Source organism: Eucalyptus grandis, chromosome 8 (genome assembly GCF_016545825.1).
Source record: "Eucalyptus grandis isolate ANBG69807.140 chromosome 8, ASM1654582v1, whole genome shotgun sequence".
Classification (NCBI taxonomy): Eukaryota; Viridiplantae; Streptophyta; class Magnoliopsida; order Myrtales; family Myrtaceae; genus Eucalyptus; species Eucalyptus grandis.
Window position 1 is genome coordinate 26,809,035 of NC_052619.1, and position 21,008 is coordinate 26,830,042.

The following is a 21,008-nucleotide window of genomic DNA, read 5'->3' on the forward strand; positions in this document are numbered from 1 at the left end:
ATTTAGATTGCATATTTAAATGTTGCATTTCTTTAATTTCGAATCTCATAAAAAATATAAAAAAAATTATTTAGAATAAATCATCTCATGCTTAGGATAAATTACATGCTTAGTTATGTCACATTGCTTAGGTCATGTAGCTAAGTCATGTTGCCATGTTATATCATTTCATGTTAAATTAGTGGCATGCATTGCATATTTCATGATTTTCATTAATTAAGTGAAAACAAAACAAAAATTGCGTGTTAATTAGAAATCATATTTAGGACTGCTGATGTGAATTCTAAACTAATATTGCAGATGCTTTCGTTGCTTTAAGGTAAGTTCTACATTATTTAATTGCTTTATTGGGTGCTAAATTGATGGTTTGCGCACTTGCATGAACACCTCACATGTTAGGGAGATAGTTTAAAATCAATCCAAATTGCTTGTCAAACATTTTTTTTTAAATTAAAAGAAAGGTACCGAAAGGGCGTTAGAGAAATCTAACGTAACCAAGTCCCCGTATCCTTAGTCTCTGGTTCGTAGGAGTAAAGTGAATCTCCCATTACTTTACTTAGGTTTCTAATCGACCCACCAAAAATAGATTAGTGGCGGCTCCTAATTGAAAATCAATTGCATGTTATAAACTTGAACCTAAGTCGCGAATTGGTATGGGCACAGGAGAGCCCGAGTTAAGTTTAGACTTAACAATCCATTAACCAAACCCTAAGTGGTTCAAACCCCGAAAAATTGGTCGCGACAGTTTGAGAGTTAAAAGACTTTACAAATCAGATAATTGGATGATTTTCACCATTAGATAGATAGATGCTCTGCAATAAATGTCAATTTATAGGACTTTATATATGAATTTCTCTGTATTGTAATTTTTTTGGCCGTCACTATCTAAGGATTTCTTCCCTATTTGTTATGGCATTGAAATTTAGATTCTCAACGTATTCTCTTCTATACAAAAAGTTTTTGACCTCTCGATATCAACTTTTTCCATGCATGGCCATATCCCTTATATGATTCTTAAAGATCCAATTATCACATGAACACAAAATTTTCTCATGTTCATGTATATTTGACGCGTGAATCATGAAAAAATTCCAAAAAGAGAGAGAGAGAAGTCGACTGGTTCAATATGCTCGAACAAAAACTAAGAATGATGCCAGTAAAAACTTGTTCAAATTTTTGCTATCCATTTTTTGGAAAGGAAAGAAAAAAAAATGATCTTCCCATGTAAAAACATGCTTAAAATGATTAAAATAAAATACAGTTTATTGTTGTTTTATAAACACATTGTGTCTAGAAACATTTTGAAAAATTTTGTAGAATATTCATGAAATGATTGAGTAACATGTGGTTAAGTATATTGATGTATGTTATAAAACTATATATACAAATGAAGAAGCAAGTTTTCATCAAGTAAGGTCCGAAATTTATATGGTCTCTAACTCATAAGAAGAAGAAGATACCCCAGAACCATCCATTGGTCTTCATCTTTGTCTACTAATGAATTGGAGAGTACTTGAGAATAGATTACTCTGAACATTGATAACGTTGGCAAAGATAACATCGACATTTTGAAATGATGGAAGAGCGAAGCCATCGGTTTTTCAATTCTTTTCACCGCGGCCTGTGATTTACTATCTCCACCAGCGTTTATGAGCCCATGTCTAATACTAGCCAACAGATCATGGAAGACAAAAGGTGTAGGCAGAAAATTTAGAAATGGTTTCTGCTAGACATGATTGGTTTGTGCAAGAATTGACTCTAAAGGAACGTACCCTATACGAACAAGAGGACAACAATGATATTGTATCATCCGAATTATAATGAAGAACAAGACACCAAAGATACCAAATTTATTAGACATTCTCTTTGGTATAGTTTGTGTGTAGTTGTTATTAGGGCATCGTTACATGTGATTTTCTTTTTCAAATTACTCGAAGATACACTTGTATTTCAATTAGGTTTAATTAATGAGCGGTTTTTAATTAAAATTTTAATTTACTTTTTTTTTTATTTTTAAAAACTGAACCAACTAGTTTATTTTTTGAAAAAAAAATCATGAAAAGAATTAAAATTAATTTAGAGAAGAAATGGGCCAGGACCAACCGAGCCCGGAACGGCCCTTTGGCCCCTCCTAAATGGCACAGCACAAGGACTAGCACTTTCTTCCACCAGGCCTTTCGCCATAAGGATGTTCACTTGACGTTGAGGTTCTTCGTGGGTTAGGCAACTTTATTGGGGATAACTTCGGTGTTGAATAGTACGCATGGGCAGCAAGGCAGCCGGAATTTCATCAGGGACAAAAATTCTAAGTTCTTCCAAGAGTTGCTCAATTGTCTTAGAAATTCAAGTGCTTCTTCGTTTCTTTTTGTTGATGCCGAAATTTTGTCGATGTTTTGGATATCCATTTATTTTGCAAAATATAAAATTTAAGAAAAAAGGAATGATGAAGTAGTTGGCCAGGCGTGTCCGGCCCACTTAGCAACCTTCGGCCCTCTAAGCTCGTTTCCCCCTCCCATCTTCATCTTTTCCTTTTAGTCCATAAAAGCCTAAAAGAAGCCCAGCCCAAGATCATTTCTTCCCCTTCGTCTGCACGAACCAGCATCTATGGGGAGGGAGGAAATGAAAGGATGGTATGTGGGGGCAGAGGGAACAGGACAGAGGGCAGACCGTCGACCGGGAGTTAGTCGGGGCCAGGCCGGCGGCAGCAGCTGACACGGCAGGAGGCATGCGCACCGAAGCTTAAAAGCGAGAGAGGAGCGTGCTGTTGTGAGGGGTGATTATTAGGGGACTTGGCTGAAATGAGAAAAATGGTCGACCGCCGACCATCGCCTCTGTCCACGGTTGAGCGGTGGTCTTCCTTCTCGTCTTGTCATCCGTCGAAGCTTTGCCGGCAACCATACGACACCAAAACTCTACCCTGAATCTGGTGGGAGTTCGCTCTCGAACACCTCATTTTCGGCCCCGTTTCGTTGAGCACAAGATCTGAATTTATTTCTTTTTGGAGATCATAGGACTTTGATATAGTAATAGGACTGAGTTATAATCTATGATGTGGGTTCATTTTTTTGTGTGTCGAGATTTCAGACTCATTTCACCATGAATGTAAATATGGAGCTTGTTTTCTAAAATGCGCACCATGCGTTTGTTAAAATGCTTGAAAGGAGACCGGAAAAATTCTCATGTTTAAACTCGAAACCGATCTCATTTGTTTCTGTGTTAGTCGAACCCTACTTGATTTCTTCGTATTTTGCTGTGTTGGCCTTGCAGGTGCCCCTTCACTAGAGCCCCTTGCGGGCAATCCCCCGTCCATGGTTCAAGGCTAAGCGAGTCAGCGTTTCTCTCTATTTTAACATGCTTGTGCTTGTTTATTTGTTGAGTGTGCTGATATTAAAAATTTGAGTTCCGGGTGACGTTCGTTTTTGGTGTTCGGTGGTCGCCGGAATAGCGAGCCGAAGTTGGTGGTCGTCAGTCAGAATTGATGATCAGTGGGAGGAGATGGCTCGGCGGCGGTATGTTTGTCGGCAACAAAACATGTGAAAGTTGATATTATCTTGAAGTTGGTGATTTGGGAAGGAGACGGTCGAATGAAGATAGGTTGCAGGAAAAAAAGCTTCGGCGAGGAAGTGCAGGAGGTTGAAGATGATGAAGAAAAGACCAAAAAAAAAACAGAAAGGACAAAAAGAAAAGAAATAAAAGAAACAAAGAAAAGAGATAAAAAAAAAAAAAAAAAAGCCAACAATAGGGAAATAGAAAGTAAAATGGGCTTCGAGCTTTTTAGTTGTGGGCCGGTCGTCCATACGAAGAGAAGGGTTTTGGGCTGGTTTGTTGTGGGCTAGTTTCTTTTTAGAGTTCGGGCCAAAAATTAAGAACAAGAGAAGTGCTCTTGGGATGATTTATTTAATTGCGAGTGGGCTTTTTTAACATTTTAAGTCAACCCGATCCGATAAGGTTCAGGTCGGTTTAGTTGGGTCAGGTCTCTTGACCCGGTCGAATTTCTTTTAAATTTTTAAAAATATTAATAAAAAATAAAAGTTATATTGATTAATAAAAAATTCAGAAAAATCATAAAAAATACGTAAAATTCTAGAAAATCATAAAAATTCAGAAAAATTGGAAAATCCTTAAGATTAAAGATCTAAAATTGCATAATCCTCTAGGGCTTTACAATAGGGTCCTTTTATTTTGAATTGTCTTTTTTTTTAGAGACAATATTAGGATGCTTACGTGTTTTCTTTATGATTATATTTGGTTACACTTTCAATATGTTAGATGTTATTTCCCTGCTCTAGAATGGTTAGGACGAACTTTCGATTTCTTTTGGATAAGTTGCTATAACATTAGTTAGCATAATCAAGCTAGGTATCGAAAGTGTGTTAATCTTAGGGCTAGCGTAATCAAATCCTCAAGTCTAAAATATCTAATTGCGTAAATTGTAAGATATCATCCCATATCTGACTTGGTTTCTAGCCGACTAAAAAGGCTTGTGGTAACTCCTTAGTTAAAATTTACATTGGCTTAATTAATTAAAAACTTGAATGCTCGATGTCATGTGAGATATGAGCTTGAAAGAACCCCGAGTTAATTGAAGGCCATCGGCTCGAAGTTGACAATACGTCTAGACCTAATAATCTCTCCCATGAGAAGTTAGGTTGCGACATCTTCATGTACCATTACTGCTCATGCAACATGTGTCTCCCTGTAGGATTTTATGGTGTGTTCTTTTTGATTTGTTCCTTATTATTATATTTTACTTGGGTGGATTGTTTGTGAGCATTTTTTTTCTAGATTCAACATGCGAATTTCCTAGCACATGATGGATACAGGTACACTTATTCTTTCTAAGTAAAAAGTGAAATACAACGACGATATTTTCTCAAGATCGGAAGCACTTAAAAGAGATTAAGGATCCTCATAAATATAAAAAAATCGTACTTTTTTCTTCTCTCTTTTTCTTTCCTCTCTATTTTCTTTTTCAGCGTCTTGACAAATAGCGTCTAAGTATCGTTGATATAAATGTGTAGCTTTTAATCTCAAAGCAAAATTAATAGAAAAAAGACAAAAAAAAGCCCTAAAAATATTTGGCTTCAACCACCAATATCATGAATAGTTTCGACAATGATATTGCCATAATTATCTAAGTAACATAGTAACATATGAAATACATCCATTAAAATTGCATCATACCACACTTTGTCACGATCTTTATTTGTAATAATTGTTGAATTAAACAAGGTTGAAAGTGGGAATAAGGAAACCCAAATCAGTATGTTCTCTCCATAGCTTGTGAAATTTCAAAGGAGTTTAAAGCAGTTAAAGGAGCACTAAGTCATCAGGTTGGAGGAAAGCTATGATAGATGAATTGGAGGCTCTCAAATTAAATCCAAACATGGGAGCTAGTACCAAGATCTTTATATATGAATATCGTCGGATGTAGAGTAGGAGTTCAAAGCCAGAATTGGATGCAGAAAACCTTGATAAGTGAAAGCACGATTAGTGGCAAAGGGGTACCATCCAAGAGGAAAGGTGTTGATTTCATCGAAACTTTGATCCTATGGTTAAGCAGGGCAAGCTGTGAAAATTGTTCTCCTCGTGGCAATTGTTAAAGGATGGTTTTATCCATCAACTAGATGTGAAGAACATGTTTCTTCATGGGTCATTAAATGAGACAGTGTTTATGGAACAACCATTTGGCTTTGTGAGTTCTACAATGCCTAACTCGGTTTGTTTACTTTAGAAGGTATTATATGGCTTAAAACAAGCTCCGTAAGCTTGGTTTGAAAAATTCAACAATTTTTGTTGGAATAGGGATTTCATTGTAGCTCTACCGATCCATCATTATTTGTTCTTCACACGGTCAACACACCTTGGTATTATTATTATTATTATTATTATTATTATTATTATTATTATTATTATTATTATTATTATTATTATTATTATTATTATTATTATTATTATTATTATTATTATTATTATTATTATTATTATTATTATTATTATTATTATTATTATTATTATTATTATTATTATTATTATTATTATTATTATTATTATTATTATTATTATTATTATTATTATTATTATTATTATTATCGTTGATGATATTATTTTGACTAGCAGTTCATCATCTCTACTTTCGGAATTAATAAAGCTTTAAGTAGAATTTTTCTATGAAAGATCTTGGACGACTTCACTATTTTCTTGGTATTGAAGCCAAGTTTCTTGATCGGATCTATCTAAATATGCTGGTGATTTGTTATAGAAAACAGAATTGCAAGATAGTAAGCTGATTGACCCATTGCTTATCAAAACTCATCCACCGGCACAAGACATGGATCCTTTTCATGATCCTCACTTTTTCAAAGTTTTGTGGGTGGATTACAATATCACACTTACAAGACCAAACATCTCTTATTTAGAAAATCAAATCTGTCAAAAATGCATTCTCCTACGAATGGTGATCTCAAAGCATTAAAACGGATGTTGCGGTATGTAAAAGGAACTCAGCAGCGAGGCTTTATCTTCACTCTAAAAGCGCATTAAATTTATATAGGTATGCGGACTACGGTTGGGCTAGCTGTTTTGAGACTCGGAGGTCAACATTGGGTTTTACTCTTGGGATCAAATATCATTTCACGGTCCGCAAAAAGGCAAGCGACAATGTCAAGATCATCAACGGAGGCTAAATATAGGGCCTTGGCTTCTGCCATAGCAGATCTTACATGGGTCTCTTTTGTATTGAGAGATTTGGGTATTCCGCTCAGCCATTTCATGACAACAAATCCAGTCCTTCATGCAAGGACAAAGCACAAGGAGATTGATTTTCATTTTGTTCGAGAGAGAGTTGTTCTCAAGTTACTTGAAGTTCACTATGTTCTGCTACTCATCAACTTGCGACATATTTACAAGCTTTGCCGCGCTTTGATCATTGTAGGCTACGATACAAGCGGGACTAGGTTTTCCACCTAATCCTAGTTTGAGGAAGGGTGATAAGATTGATAATATTATTGAAACCATCGGAAGATTTGATTAGAATATGATTTGATTATGATTTGATTCTGCCACCGGAAGATTAGACTAGAGTATGATTTGATTACGCTATTGAAATATTAGATTAGAGTGTCGAATATAATTTGATTTCGATCAATCTGTTAGATTAAATATTCTGAATATAGAATAGGAAATCTAGTTGTCTTCTTAATATAAATAACATTATGTATTGTAGAATAATTGTGCGTATTATCGCTTTTAGTGAAGAACATTCTTCTCTAGGAAATTTATCTTTGAATCGTTGAATCCTCTTATTTTCTTCAGAGCCTTCGTGATTCAAAGATCCTTGATCTTTGGAATTGACCTTTTGAAGTGATTTTTGTGGATGAAGGCTGATGCTCGGATACCACCTATCTGGGAGAAAGCCGGGATCAACACCGTTCTCCAGTTTAGTAGCTTCAGCTGGGATTTGAATTCGAGCCTTTCGGGCGTTGCCATCAGCTTTTGTCTCCAACTAATTGCTTCTTTTCTCTGGGGTCCCATGACAATCACTCTTTTGGACGCTATAGCCGGGTTCCTTCCTATTGGCACGCCTGTGAGAGACACTGGTCCTTTCGAACTTCTTAAGCCTACCGATGTATTTGACGGCATTCTTTCTTATGGAAGGTTTCTACATCGGTTTGAACAAAAGTCTAGTATAGTCACTGACATCGAGCATGCCTCCTTGTTATTCTGGTTTTCTAATTATGTATTCTTTCATCCGGCCCTCAAAAGTGTCAAGGGACGTTTTCAGCATCGCTTCTAGTCTCTCAACAATACACCGGTTGCTTTGGATCCGCTTATTCACGCTGCTTTAGCAAGGGTTTTGCCCATGCCTCTTTGGCTATGCGGTCTAATGGGGAACGTACCTATTTTGGCTCGTTTTGGTTTCTTCAAGCTTGGATTGATTCGTACTTTCTGTCTTTATTTGGTGATCAACCCCGCTTTCTACCTCGACAGTCAGTTGAATCCTTAACCTCGAATCCCTCTTTGCCTACTGTTGAGTCTTTCTCCTTTGCATGTGCCGAGGACATTTCTCCCTTCAAACTGTTCCTTCGAAGGTTCTTGGGATTGGAATCAAAATTTATGTTCTCATATCGTCATCAACAATCGAAATTTCTCAACAATTTAAGCTATAATTTTCGTGGAAGATGGAGATTCACAATCTCGACAAATTGTAAATTGATCCTTATGATAGAACTGATTTTCATCTGTTAAAGAAACAATACAATCCTTTTTATCTGAACTATGTATTTTTACGTCTTAGATCCTAACTTACTAGATATTCCTACTCCAAATAATAATGATTCTAATATGAAATACTGATAGAGACAATCCTTAATTTTGTTTCAATGTGCAACTTTGTCTCTGATTTTTTTGGGTACCCAGGGGACCTGCGGCGGCTGGGAGGAGCGCTTTGCGGTGGAGTAAACCTGGAGGAGCAGTGAGTCACACCCTTGCTCTTGCAGTAGTAAGTTTGAGTTCGCTCTCACGAGACCAATGGCCCGCGACGTTCGAACTCAGGCCTCTCAGAAAGGCCTGGCTCAACCATTATGCCGCCACCACGGGTAGTAATTTTGTCTCTGAATTTTAACTTGTTCAATGTAAAAATTCATGAATCATATTGCACATTGAATTAAAGTTCAATGATCATGTTAAACAATTTAAAAATTTATGGACTAAATTACACATTCGGCTAATGTTTAGGAATTATTTGTGTTATTTTCCATTCTGATATAGTCAAGACAGTAGGAAAAAGGCATCAGGTTGATGAAATTAGGTATTGAGGAAGAATTCTCAATACTTTATCAATTTTTCGGTCTTACAAAATAATGAAGACACTTTCATTGTCTCGGTGACCAAATATGATATTGGCAAACTAGAAGGTCCACCACCGATCAAGGATTCAACATCATCGGTGGATCCATCTAAGAGACAGATGTGATGGGGGTGGGGCTGCTGGGCTGGTAGCGCTAAGCGGCGGTGCAGACGAGTCCACGTCTCCTATTGTCCCTTCCGCTACCTCTGTCGTACTTCTCTTGTCGAAGGAACAACAAAGATTGCATTATTCTCTTCTAGCAAAAAGAAAGAAAAAGATTGCATTATTCTCTAGCAAAAGAAAAAAGAGAAAAAAAATTGCATTATTCTCTTCTAGCAAAAAAGAAAAAAGATTGCATTATTCTCTTCTAGCAAAAAAAGAAAAAAGATTGCATTATTCTCTACCAATTACGAGTATCTAAGACGTGATTTAAAAGTTGCGATAGTGCAAGTTCAGTTATTTTATCCAAGTACATAAATGAGTAATCCAAGTCTATGAATAATTGACATGCTTTCAAAAATGAATAAGTTTTATGGTTCTCAAAAGACATGAGTTTCTTTTCGTATTTCAAAAACATACAGGAATTTGGGATATCACACTGATTGAAGTACTTATTAATAACAAATGTGTGTTATTTACTATGTATAGAACACGGTTTACTGCAAATGAAGTACTATTTTCCGACCACTCATGATGCCGCGTTGGTATTTGTTTTCTATGCTTCGATGCGATCGAGTTCGAATCCGCGTTGTTAGTGATTTAAGTGGGGACCGGCAATGGGTTGTAGGCAGCTTCTCTGAGATATAGTCGTCCGAATAACTCCGGCGGGTCCGCCGGTGCACCGGGCAGAAAGGGCCGTGTGACCCTGAATAGCGTGAAAGGGGCTCAGGCGGATCTCGGTTATAAAAAAAAAAAAAAAAACATGTATTTTTCTGTAAATTGAAAAAAGAAGAAGCAAAAGGCATAAGTTTTATTGAAAGACACCACTTTAATGTATATTTAGCCAAGTTTGTAGATAGTAATCTTGTATATGCAACTCATCAATCGAATATATAGCCGGAGAAAATTTCTTCCAACTAGGGTTTACGGAAAGAGAAATAATTAGGTGACAATACTTAATTTACTGTTAAAATAATAGTATATTTTGGACTATAAAACATCATAACAAATAATTACAATTTATCGTGAGTCTACTCCTTTCGTGACTCATGATAAGTTGTTATTATATAATAAAAAGTATTATCTTAGCAAAGCTCTTAAGGAAAATATTATATTTTTACATTAAGGCTGTACACTTTTCGGAAATGCTTGATTTGAGCTAGAATTACTTGCACCACCCATGGCTAGAGACAAGAATCAAGGCTCGAGGGGCCGATGTAATGAACTAATCACGTGGAAGTAATCTAGTAGAATGGAGTTATAATTGTCCATCCGGTTCATGTGAGCTCAAACCCCACGTGTTATCAGTTCATGTAGATCTTTCCATGCGAGACATCTTAGTACCAGGACCACCCGTAAAACAACTATAATTATTTTGACGAAACTTCGTTTTGTGCCATCCACTCACTTATCAACCCAAAAGAAGTCGTTGACGCGTCATGTACTTTTTACTCAGCAAATTAAAAAGCAAGTCCTAGAGTGACTTACCGGAGGCAATAAATTCTAAGATTGAACATTGAGGAGTCGTTTCCGGATGCATCTGGTGCATGTGCGTCCAATGCATCTTGGTCGTCAAGTGAGGTGTTCTCTTTACTAAAACAAACATGAAATTTGAGTCGAACCACAGCGTGCATTCTTAAATCCTTCTCCTCCTTCTTAGTAGCGAGCCTTGGCATAGACCACAAGCTGTGCACTGTAGCTCATAGGGTCATTACAGATGACAACAGTGTCTGATTTGTCGATGAATTACTTGAGAAATACGAAGTCTTACTTATAAGAATTGATTTAGGAGCCGATGTAACCGACAGTCATCGGAAGCTTGAACTGACCGGATCCTTCGGACACTTGGGCTCATCAGTAGTCAATCCATTCATCGGTACCTCATAAGGTTTCAACAGATATCTATCGCTCACTACCATTGCAATTTCTTTTGCCTTTTATAGCAATGCAATTATTGAGATGAAATACATCAAACACGCCCTAAAGAAATGCTTTTAGCAATAATCTTCCATTTTATCTCTTGGCTTCACAGGGTAGAGATAGGCTCTAAGAGTCTTGAAGTCAACTTCAGCTCGCCCTTCTGGCCCAGCAGCCACCAGAAGCCTCTGCCTAAACTCACCAACCTTCTTCCTCATCACCTTCCCTTCCTCACTCCCTCAGCACCACCTCCAGCCTTCACCATCCACTCTTCGTTATCGCCCGTCCCTCCACTCAATTCCGATCTCCCACACTTCTCCACCGCCCTCGCGGTCAGCATCTGGTCTGCCGCCACGGGCTCGGCATATCATTGGCACACTTCCTGCCACGCTCTCCAAACACCGAGTTGTGCCCATTGCATCACGCCGAAGGGCTCCCGCAGGCGGGTGGCTGAGCACCTCCCTCTGAGGGGTCCAATACATTCTCCCGGAGTGAGCTTGTCCGCTCCTCGGAAACCTCTGGGGAGGCACGGGCCTTCAGCTGGTCGTTCAGGAGACCATAGGGAACGGGGTCTGAGTGGACTCTAGCGCTTCGGCCAGGGCCGTTATCTCCTTCAGGCGTCAGGTTTGTCAAGGTTCCAGACCTGAAGGATATGTACACCACTGTTTGCGGGCTTTGCGAGTCCAGCCAGCTCAAGCAGCCGGTCTCGTCTGAGGCAGGGGGCTTGACTCAAACCCAAGAAGAGCAAAATGCTCAACTTGGACTTAAGGCCGGCCATGAGGGGCCTGGATACATCTCCATGAAGGAGTTCAAGATGATGGCCGCTTTGCGCGTGGGAGCACATTCCCCACCTCACGCAACGCGCGGGAAATCATCGACGTGCCCGGGGCCTTCACTAGTTCCTCAGGCAAATCCGCCATGCGCATGACGGACAGTCCTGGGATCATGTCCAGGGTCTTTTCTTCGTCGGCGGCGTTTTGCCTCAGCTGGAGGATGAGGTCGCGTGGACGTGCACAGATAGAGCGTACGGAGCTCGGTCCAGAACGCGACCCACGGGACCTGCAGTTTCTCCGCCAATTCGCATGCAATCAATGATACCAAGCCGTCATTCAGCAAAGGCTGACTTTGCTTCCCCGTGTCTCGCACTGCAATATCGATACCGGCTAGAAATTCACAGGTGCTGCTCTAAGGAACAGATCAGCTTCGACTCGTGGATCGCTGGCCAACTTGTCATAGCCAGCTGGCAACCCGTCGCCGATGTTGTAGACCCCTGAGGTTCGACGGCAAGAAAGCAGCTCTCGACGTAGGGAAGACGGAATCGTTGGATTTCGCCGTGCTTAGAAAAAGAGAAACGGACGTTTGGGGCGGCTTCAGCAGAAAAACAGACGAGTTTGGAGACAGTCCTGGGGTGGCTATAACGGAAATTGCAGACGCTGCGACATGTTTCTCCGACGGCATGATGGTTGGATTTGGCTGTCTGGTTTACGAAGAACTTGGAAGTCGCGAGAGAGAGAGAGAGTGAGAGAGAGCTACAGAAGAGAGTGCTTCATAAAACGACCTCTGGCTAAGCCATTTATTTATGGACGATCGGACTGAAATGTACCCAAATAAACTCATTTAATCTAAAAAAAAATCATTTAATCTATTTCGACTAATTTTCATTTGGTGCAACTATCGTGACTCATATCCAATTTAACCATACACAATCCATACTCGATCCGATTCATATTATTAAAATACTTTCATATTTAATTAAATCTAAAAGAACTTGTATCCAAAAGAAGTGAGAGTGTGGAAAGAGTGAAAACAGGATCGAATGAAAGTAAAAAAAAAAAAAAAGAAGATGAAGAGATTTAGAGAGTTGGATTGGATTTAAATAAATTGAAATACATTTATGATATATTTAACACCTATATTATGTTTAAACTTATTTATGACACATTTACTAAATATAATCAATCCACATAACAACTCAACTCATCATATAAATTAAGAAATAGATTTATGACCCATTTTAATAGATCTAATAACAGATGACATGCCATAATCCCTATTCCAACAATTGATTTATGAAAATTGAGTTCTCTGGAGAAGATCCTCTATGCTCCCATTGTTAAGTAAATGAATACTCTTGGGATGGTCGAGCTAGACTTTGGGGCTCGTGTGTTATCCCGTTCGATAATTTGGTAATGTGTGACAATTTAACAAAAGCTAATGGATATTAAATATAAGTTTTGGTAATTAAAAATTAATTTTATGGCATGTATATCGATTTGGAGTTTTTGGTTATTTGAAAATTAGTTTGAGATAATTTGGTTGCAGACCTATTAAATTGGGATTTTCAGTGATACTAGCCGTTATTTAAAGTTTTAGCTTCCGTTCAACTATCTATTATGCCCAGCGACTACTCGGGCAATTGAAGTTTACTATTGACCGATCGTCTCAACTACCCGCGGCCAAAATGGGGAAACAACGAAGTAAGAAGGTCGTGCACGGCACCGACAAGACAGATTGGCAGACCTCGTACAGCCGCGTACGAGTCATCACCACCACAAGATTTTGTAGCGTTACAGGCAATGGAATTGGCCACTTAGCAAAAACAAAATTAAAAATTAAAAGGTCGTTATTTAAAGCTTTAGCTTCCGTACAACTATCTATTATGCCCAGCGACTACTCAGGCAATTGAAGTTCACCGTTGATTGATCGTCTCGACTACCCATGGCCCAAATGGGGAAACAACGGAGTTAAAGGTCGTGCAAGGTACTGACGACGCAGGTCAGCGGACCTCGTACAGCCGCGTACAAGTCATCACCACCACAATATTTTGTAGCGTTGCTGGCAATGGAATTGGCCACTTAGCAAAAAAAAAAAAAAAAAAAAAAAAAAAAAATACTAGAATTATTACAACTTTAGGATTTATTATTATTTTAAGAAATTAAAAAAATATAATTTTTAAAAAGAACTAGTTTGTCCATCCATCGGTCCAACCCGGTCCGATGCGGTTTGGTTCTCCCTGTAACTAGGAATTAGATCGAAAATCACCGATTCCACTTTATGGAATTAGGAATCGGACCGACGCTCACAGGAATCGGACTGAATCGGGTCTGTCCAGCGATCCAGACGGAAGATTCCTAATCCAAGTGATTCGATATGCTCACCCTTAGTTAAAGACGAGCTGCCTAGGTTTGGTAGGCAACATCAATTCGACATTTATCATGGCCAATATCTTGTTGTCATTTGACAGAACGGTCAATTTGTAGAGTACTGTATCTCGATGACCGGTCACCCCGTCTGCTCCAGGTTGGGGTGATTGATTTGTGTCATTGAAATCTGTCAATTTCCAGGTTATTATAGTAATTAGATTTTGGTGATAATTGGTGTCAATTTGAAATTAATATTTGTGTTCCTGTGATAAATTTGTACGGCGGCTCTATATGAGTCCACAGCTCGATTAAAACGAAAACAAAAACACCTGCTCTTTGTTTCTTCCTTGAACAAAGTTCTTTTTAACCACACAAACATTATATATATAACATAAATTGTCCTGTAGTTGCTTTCTTGAGGAGCTTTTATTTTTGTGCCCTTCCTAAATACACGTGCCCCTTATTTTGTCCTATGATGTCCAATATTGCACGACATTTAAAGAACCCTCTTCTCAATCGGTCAAACCTTGCATATTTTTCAAGATTTTTCTTTTTCTTTAACAAACCCATCTATCCCTATAAACTATTTAAACTCGAGACATAAAGTTAACACGAAATTTGATACAAGCTGGAACAGAACTCATCTTCTCAGCTTGAAGATGAACACAAGTACTAGCGTCGAGGAATTTAAAGATAAACAGTTGAGGAGAGGACGAACTAATCACGTGGAAGTAATTCCACCAAGCAAGACTTCCTAAAATTAGGACTATCTACGAAGCCAATAGAATGATTTTGACAATAATTGCTATATCCCCCATCTCTTTCGCCCCTCCAGCCCAAAAGTCAGTAGGATGTGTCATGTGTACATTCACTCTCAAACATATTAAAAGCTAGTCCCAAAGTAAGTTGCTGGTTGGCGATGAAATCTAGATTAAAAATTCATCAAGAGTAGTCATTAGATGCATCCAATGTATGTTAAATCACAAATTTAAGAGGTCGAACTAAACCACAACGTGCATTCTGAAATCCTTCTCCTTATTAGTAGTAGGCCACGCATAGAACTCAAGCAGTGCACTGTAGCTCATAGGGTCATTACAAATGACAACAGTGTCTAACTTAGAGGTGATTAATATAAGAAATACAAAAAGTCTTATTTTATAGAATTTATTTACGAGCTGACGTAACAGGCCATCGCCGGAAGCTTGAACGTGACCAGAATCGTTCGAATGCGTAGCCATCAGTACTCCATCCCGTCATCAGCAGCTTCTAAGGTTTCACGGATATCTATCACATTTTTCCATAGTAATGCAATTATTGAAGTTGGAAAAATCAAACACGCTTAGAGAAGAGCTTTTCAGTAATAATCTTCCAAATTATCACTTGGCTTCACAAGGTAGAGATGAGCTCCGCCAGAGTCTTGAAATCAGCTTTAGCTCACCCTTCAGGCCCAGCAGCCACTAGCAGCTTCTGCCTAAACTCACCAATCTTCTTCCTCATCTCCTTCCCTTCTCACTCCTCAACACCACCTCCAGCGCCTTCCCCATCCCACTGGGTCACCTCTCCACTCCAATTTCGATCCTCCACACTTCCTCCACGGTCCTTGCGGTCATCATCTGCTCCACCACCACAGGCCGGCATATCATCGGCACGCCCCCACCATGCTCTCAAACACCAAGCTGTAACCACATTGCATCACAAAGGCCCCACGGGCTGTGTGGTTGAGCACCTCCCTCTGAGAGGCCCACGGCACAAATCCTCCAGTGCGCGCTCGTCCACTCGAATCTTGGGGAGGCACGGGGCCTTCAGCTGGTCGTTTATAGACCACAGGAATGTGGTCCGAGTGGACTCTAGGGCTTTGGCGAGGGTTGTTATCTCATCAGGTGTCGAGTTCGTCAAGGTTTTGGACCCAAAGTGTCATGCCCCGAACCCGGACACGCGCACATCTCTCGGCGTCGACTAAAATTGCGACGTCGGAGACGCGTCACCGACCCATTCTTCTTTTAAATGCGCGTGCAAAAGTGAATTAATAAACCTCAGACAACAATCAAACACATGGATAGTAGAAAACAAACCACATTTATAAACATACCAGATTAGGCCTAAGGGTTCATATTACAAGTCTATATCCAAAAAGAAAACCTTAGGCCACCTACGCTCTGAACCCTTCAGCCTCGGGCCCGAGTTCTCCTTACTAAGGACCTGAAAATATTAAACCACTCAGTGAGTCAAAATCTTAAACCCCAATTAGGAAGCAAATTCATCAGAGGTAGCCTAAACGGGCACCACACAATACTTACCTCGCGTCAGAATGTCTGTGCACATTAGTACATCACATATACATTTATTAACGCAGTATGCATAATTTAAGGTAGTACTCTTTCACTCACGCTGGCCTAAACTGCGCTCTTCCTGGGTACCGACCCTAGTCGGCCCTATCCCGAGTGACAGACGTGACAGACCTCCTCCTAGGAGTCTTCTGATCTGGATCACTCATCCTACAGGATCTCTATAGAACCCGCCTCCTAATTCCATCCCAAATTAGGAAAATTGAGTGACCCACACAAAACAACTACCAATCAACTAACCAAATCTTCCCTATTTTGGACTTTAGCTCCACAGAACAATATGCTACTACTGAAACACGGAAGAATTGAAATCTTAGATCAAAGTCTCCAAAGTCAAATAAGGTGGTAGAAAGAGCAGTTGCGGCACTTTACTAATAACATAAAAAAGGGGTATGTACAAAAAAATCTGCAACCGTCCTTGGCCTCCTTTTTTTTTTTTTTTCCTTTCACTAGTTTTGGTTTCCTTTCATTTTTCCCTACCTCACCACCGTTCGTCCACTCCACCACCGCACCATCTTCAGGCCAGCATAGCTACCGTAACCTCCAGCTGGTTCGCCAACGCCAACACCACAACTCCTCACCACTCCATCTAGTAGCTCCATCCCACGCCACAACCATCACAACTCACGCCAGCGACTCCATCCAGTCGCCGTCCCGACCTCACACCGTCCGTTCCAACTCACCACCAGCTCCTTCACCAAGCAGCCACCAGAGCCATGCCAACAACCACCGTTCATCGAGACCCTTACCAATCCGAACAGCCCTTGGCTGAGACCTCGTGGGGCAGCCATAGCCGCTGTTGAGCCTTCGTTCGAGACGCAGTTGTTACATGTTCTCTTCATCGTTGAGTTGTTGTCGCCGTGAGCCCGCCGCTATCTTAATCCGGTGAGTTAACTCCCTAATCCTTGATTATGTTGTTAATTACGTTTAGGGGTTAGATTAGTGTTAATTAGGGTGGTTATATTAATGTTAATTAGCTTGGTTAGATTAGTGTTAATTAGCTTATTTATATTAGTCTTAATCATGGTTAGGTTAGTATTAAGATGGATCCGTGTTAATTAAGTTGGTTTACTGGATTTCTCTTCAAAGTAGTTACTAGACCCTCGATATTTGCCATTTTTGTGGGTTAAAATGTGCTATGATTTTAAGATTTCTTCCTTCTTGAAAAATATTCTAAACATCTTTATCTATAACATATATTTTACTCAATATTTTCTAGATTTAAAAGAATAATATTTCAGCTTCATTACATGCAAAACAGAATCTCGGTTAGTGCTGAAATCAGTGACCTTTTTATGTTTAAGGGATTTTTATCAACTCTTAGAGTCGATTTTCAAAAGAGTTCATTCACAATTTTTTTTTTTTTATCACATCTTGTAGTTTAACATAGTCAAATTTCAGATTAAATAGACAAGTTTTAGACCTTGAACCAAGCTGGTTTTGGAAAACATTATTTATGGACACGGACACAGTTTTGGTAACATTTTGAGCGATTTACTGCTCTTATTCTAGAAAGATCTGTTTCAAGGTGTCTTCATAAAAAGTGTTCGCTTAAGTGTTATTTATAACATATTCAAATTTGAGAATTGTCCGAACTCTTTTGATTATGTTTCTGGAATTAATCTTGAAGATGTGCGAGTGGAACCGATTTCTGTCGATAAGGGCCGATTGTGGTTTTGTGGTTGTTCTTGGTGTCTTGCTTGTTGGGAAGTGCATATTATGTGATTTGATTGATGTTTGGCATGCCAAGACGCGTGATAATATGAGATTGGTTGCTCTATGTTGGTTCCGATTTTTATTGTAAAAGTTGGCCTTATGGGCAATTAATTAGAAAAACAATAAGGTGTCGGGTTTGGACACTAAAAATTATTTGCTCAACAAAATAATGAGGTTTTTAAACTAGGAGCGTGCAAATTTTGACGGATTAATTTTAAGTACGAGAGTACCTACAAATTTATTTCCAAAAGTTTTGAACAAAAAAAAGGGGTTACTCTAAATTGTTTCTAAAAAGAGGGGTTGGACAAAGAATTAAAAAAGGAATATGTTGTCGGTTTAGACACCAAGTTTTATGTGCTCAATAAAAACGTGAGGTTCAAAGTAGATGCGTGCAAAGTTTGACGGGGTTGATTTCAAATACATGACCCCGTACTAATTTATTTCCGAAAGCTTTAGAGAAAAAAAAAGAGTTGCCAAGTTGATTTTTGAAAAGAGATTTTGGTGTTCTTGACTATATGATGGCATTATGCATGATTTTGATGGTTTCTATGTAATATGATGTGCAATTGATTGTTTGGTGGCAGTTATTAATTATTATTGCAAAACTCGGTTTTATGGGCTTTTAAATGGAAAAACTGATAGGTGTCAGTTTTGGACGTCAATCTTTATGTACTATATAAATCCGTGGATTGTTAGAATAGGAGTGTACTAAGTTTAATAGTTCGATTTGAATGCGTGACCACGCACGATTATTTTGCCGGGATTTCTAATACAAAGAAAAGTGGTCAAGTTCATTATTTGAAAACGAGATATTTGAACGCAAAGTAAGGTGTTCTTGGCCAAGTATGTGCTTGTGTGGTCACTAAGTGGAACCCGTCACCCAACAGGAGTTTGGGGGCGATGCCCCGGGGTTCAAAAGCCGAGTTGTGGTAGAGGCCGGACCGATGCTCCTTTATGGAATGCCGTCTAGGCAGGGGTTCTAGGCGTTGCCGTGCACGACAAAGCAAGATGATGCTCGATTACGCGATAACCGCCAACCGTTGAGTTGGCCATGACCGATGGGTTGTAATAATCGAAACACACCTGAATGGTTGTGATAGTTGCGCTTGATTATGGGGCAAAATTATGTGACACGGTATGGGACGTGTCATAATGGTTTTACTTTATAATCATGACTCATGTGATTGTTTGAAGGATGAAAATGATGTGTTCCAGATATTTATATTATATTGGCATATGTGATGCACGATATGCGGGGAGGCACCGAGGTGAGGTGAGTTTTGTATGGTACATGTTTTAGGACCGCATTCAAGATGAATTTGCGTCCTAATCGGGGTTTAGGGTTTTGACTCATTGAGATTTTATCTCACCCCATCGTGGTTAACATTTTTTCAGGGCCGTAGCGTGGAGATCTGTTGAGTGTGGATTTGGTGGGCGTGAGATGTGACACCTTTTGCTTGGCCATGTCGCTAGTAAAGTTTAGGTTGACCCTAGTCCCTAAAGGTTTTTGGGAGGGTCGATAGGAAGTGGTCATGGAAAGGCTTGTAAGTGTTAAACTTCATTGGGTAACGGTGGATAAATAAATAAGTTGTTTTCGGCAACTTTTGTTGTGCTTTACTATCCTGATTGTTTATTTATTGACCGGAGGTTTATTTAATTCGCTTCGCATGCGTTTAATTGAAAGATTAAAAAAAAAAAGTCAGCAACGCATCCCAACGCATCCTAGGACGTCGCAATTTTAATTGACCCATCGAAAGATGTGCGCGTACCCAAGGTTCGGGCGTGACACATGACATCATCAATTTTAACTTTGGTCCATTAATGTAATTAGTGATTCACACCCTTACTTGGCCAAATGAGAGAGCTCATCTTCATTCTTATCAAAATAACTTCTAGCGTCCAAATTCTATCAGACCATTTGTATCATAACTAGTTTCATATGGACGTCTGAAGCTTATCCATTGGGACACTAGCTTTTTAACAAAAGTTTAAATTTTCTTGAACCTTGATTTAATCATGACTCCATCTTGATAACCATTGAGGGCTCTTTAAAAATTTCTATCACCTTGATTTCTAAAAGGAGAGATTTCTCTTTGTTAACTTCAATCACAAACCCACCCTTTCTTTGCTTTCATTTTCAAGAACCCACAATTAGAAACGGAAATGGAATACAAATATTCTCTCGCCATGTAGAGTTCTTTCTACCGTTTGGTAGTTTTCTAAACCCTAATCCCAGTTTCATTCCCTATCTCTTCCACCATTTCTTCTTTGTCCACTTGCATTTTGATGGCTTCACCTTCTTCAGCTTCCGATATCAGGCGGAATCCTTTGATTCTTCACTAATTTCCCTGTTTCATCCAACGTTTCTTACACCTTTGGTCCGAACTTGGGTGGCTTCCACTACATTGGCCTCCAATGTCAGTCGGGACCACTCAATTCTTCACCGATTCTCCCTGGTTAGTTCTATATGTCTTTGCTTGCCTTCTATATTCAACGCCAAAGTGGAATTGTTGTTAGCTGAGAGTTCTTGATTATAGTATTTCATCGTCTCCGCCTCCTGTTGCTGGTTAGTTTTCTGAAGTTGGGTAATTCGCCTTTATGTCTTGACTTTATCTTGGATGGCTTCGGACGAACAAGCCGATTCCTCACGTCTGGCCGCTCTTTGTACTAGCTTGGGTCGCCTCACCACAGAACAAATAATTGAAGATCAGGATGAAGACTATTCGCCAGAAACATTAGAGGACTGTTGGTTAACCCTTATTGGCAAAATCCTTTCTAATCCATTCATCAACTTTCCAGCCTTCCAAACTACACTGAAAAAAAGCACTCGCGGACTAACTTAGTGGATATATCACAGCATGAGGTAGGCATATATGTCAC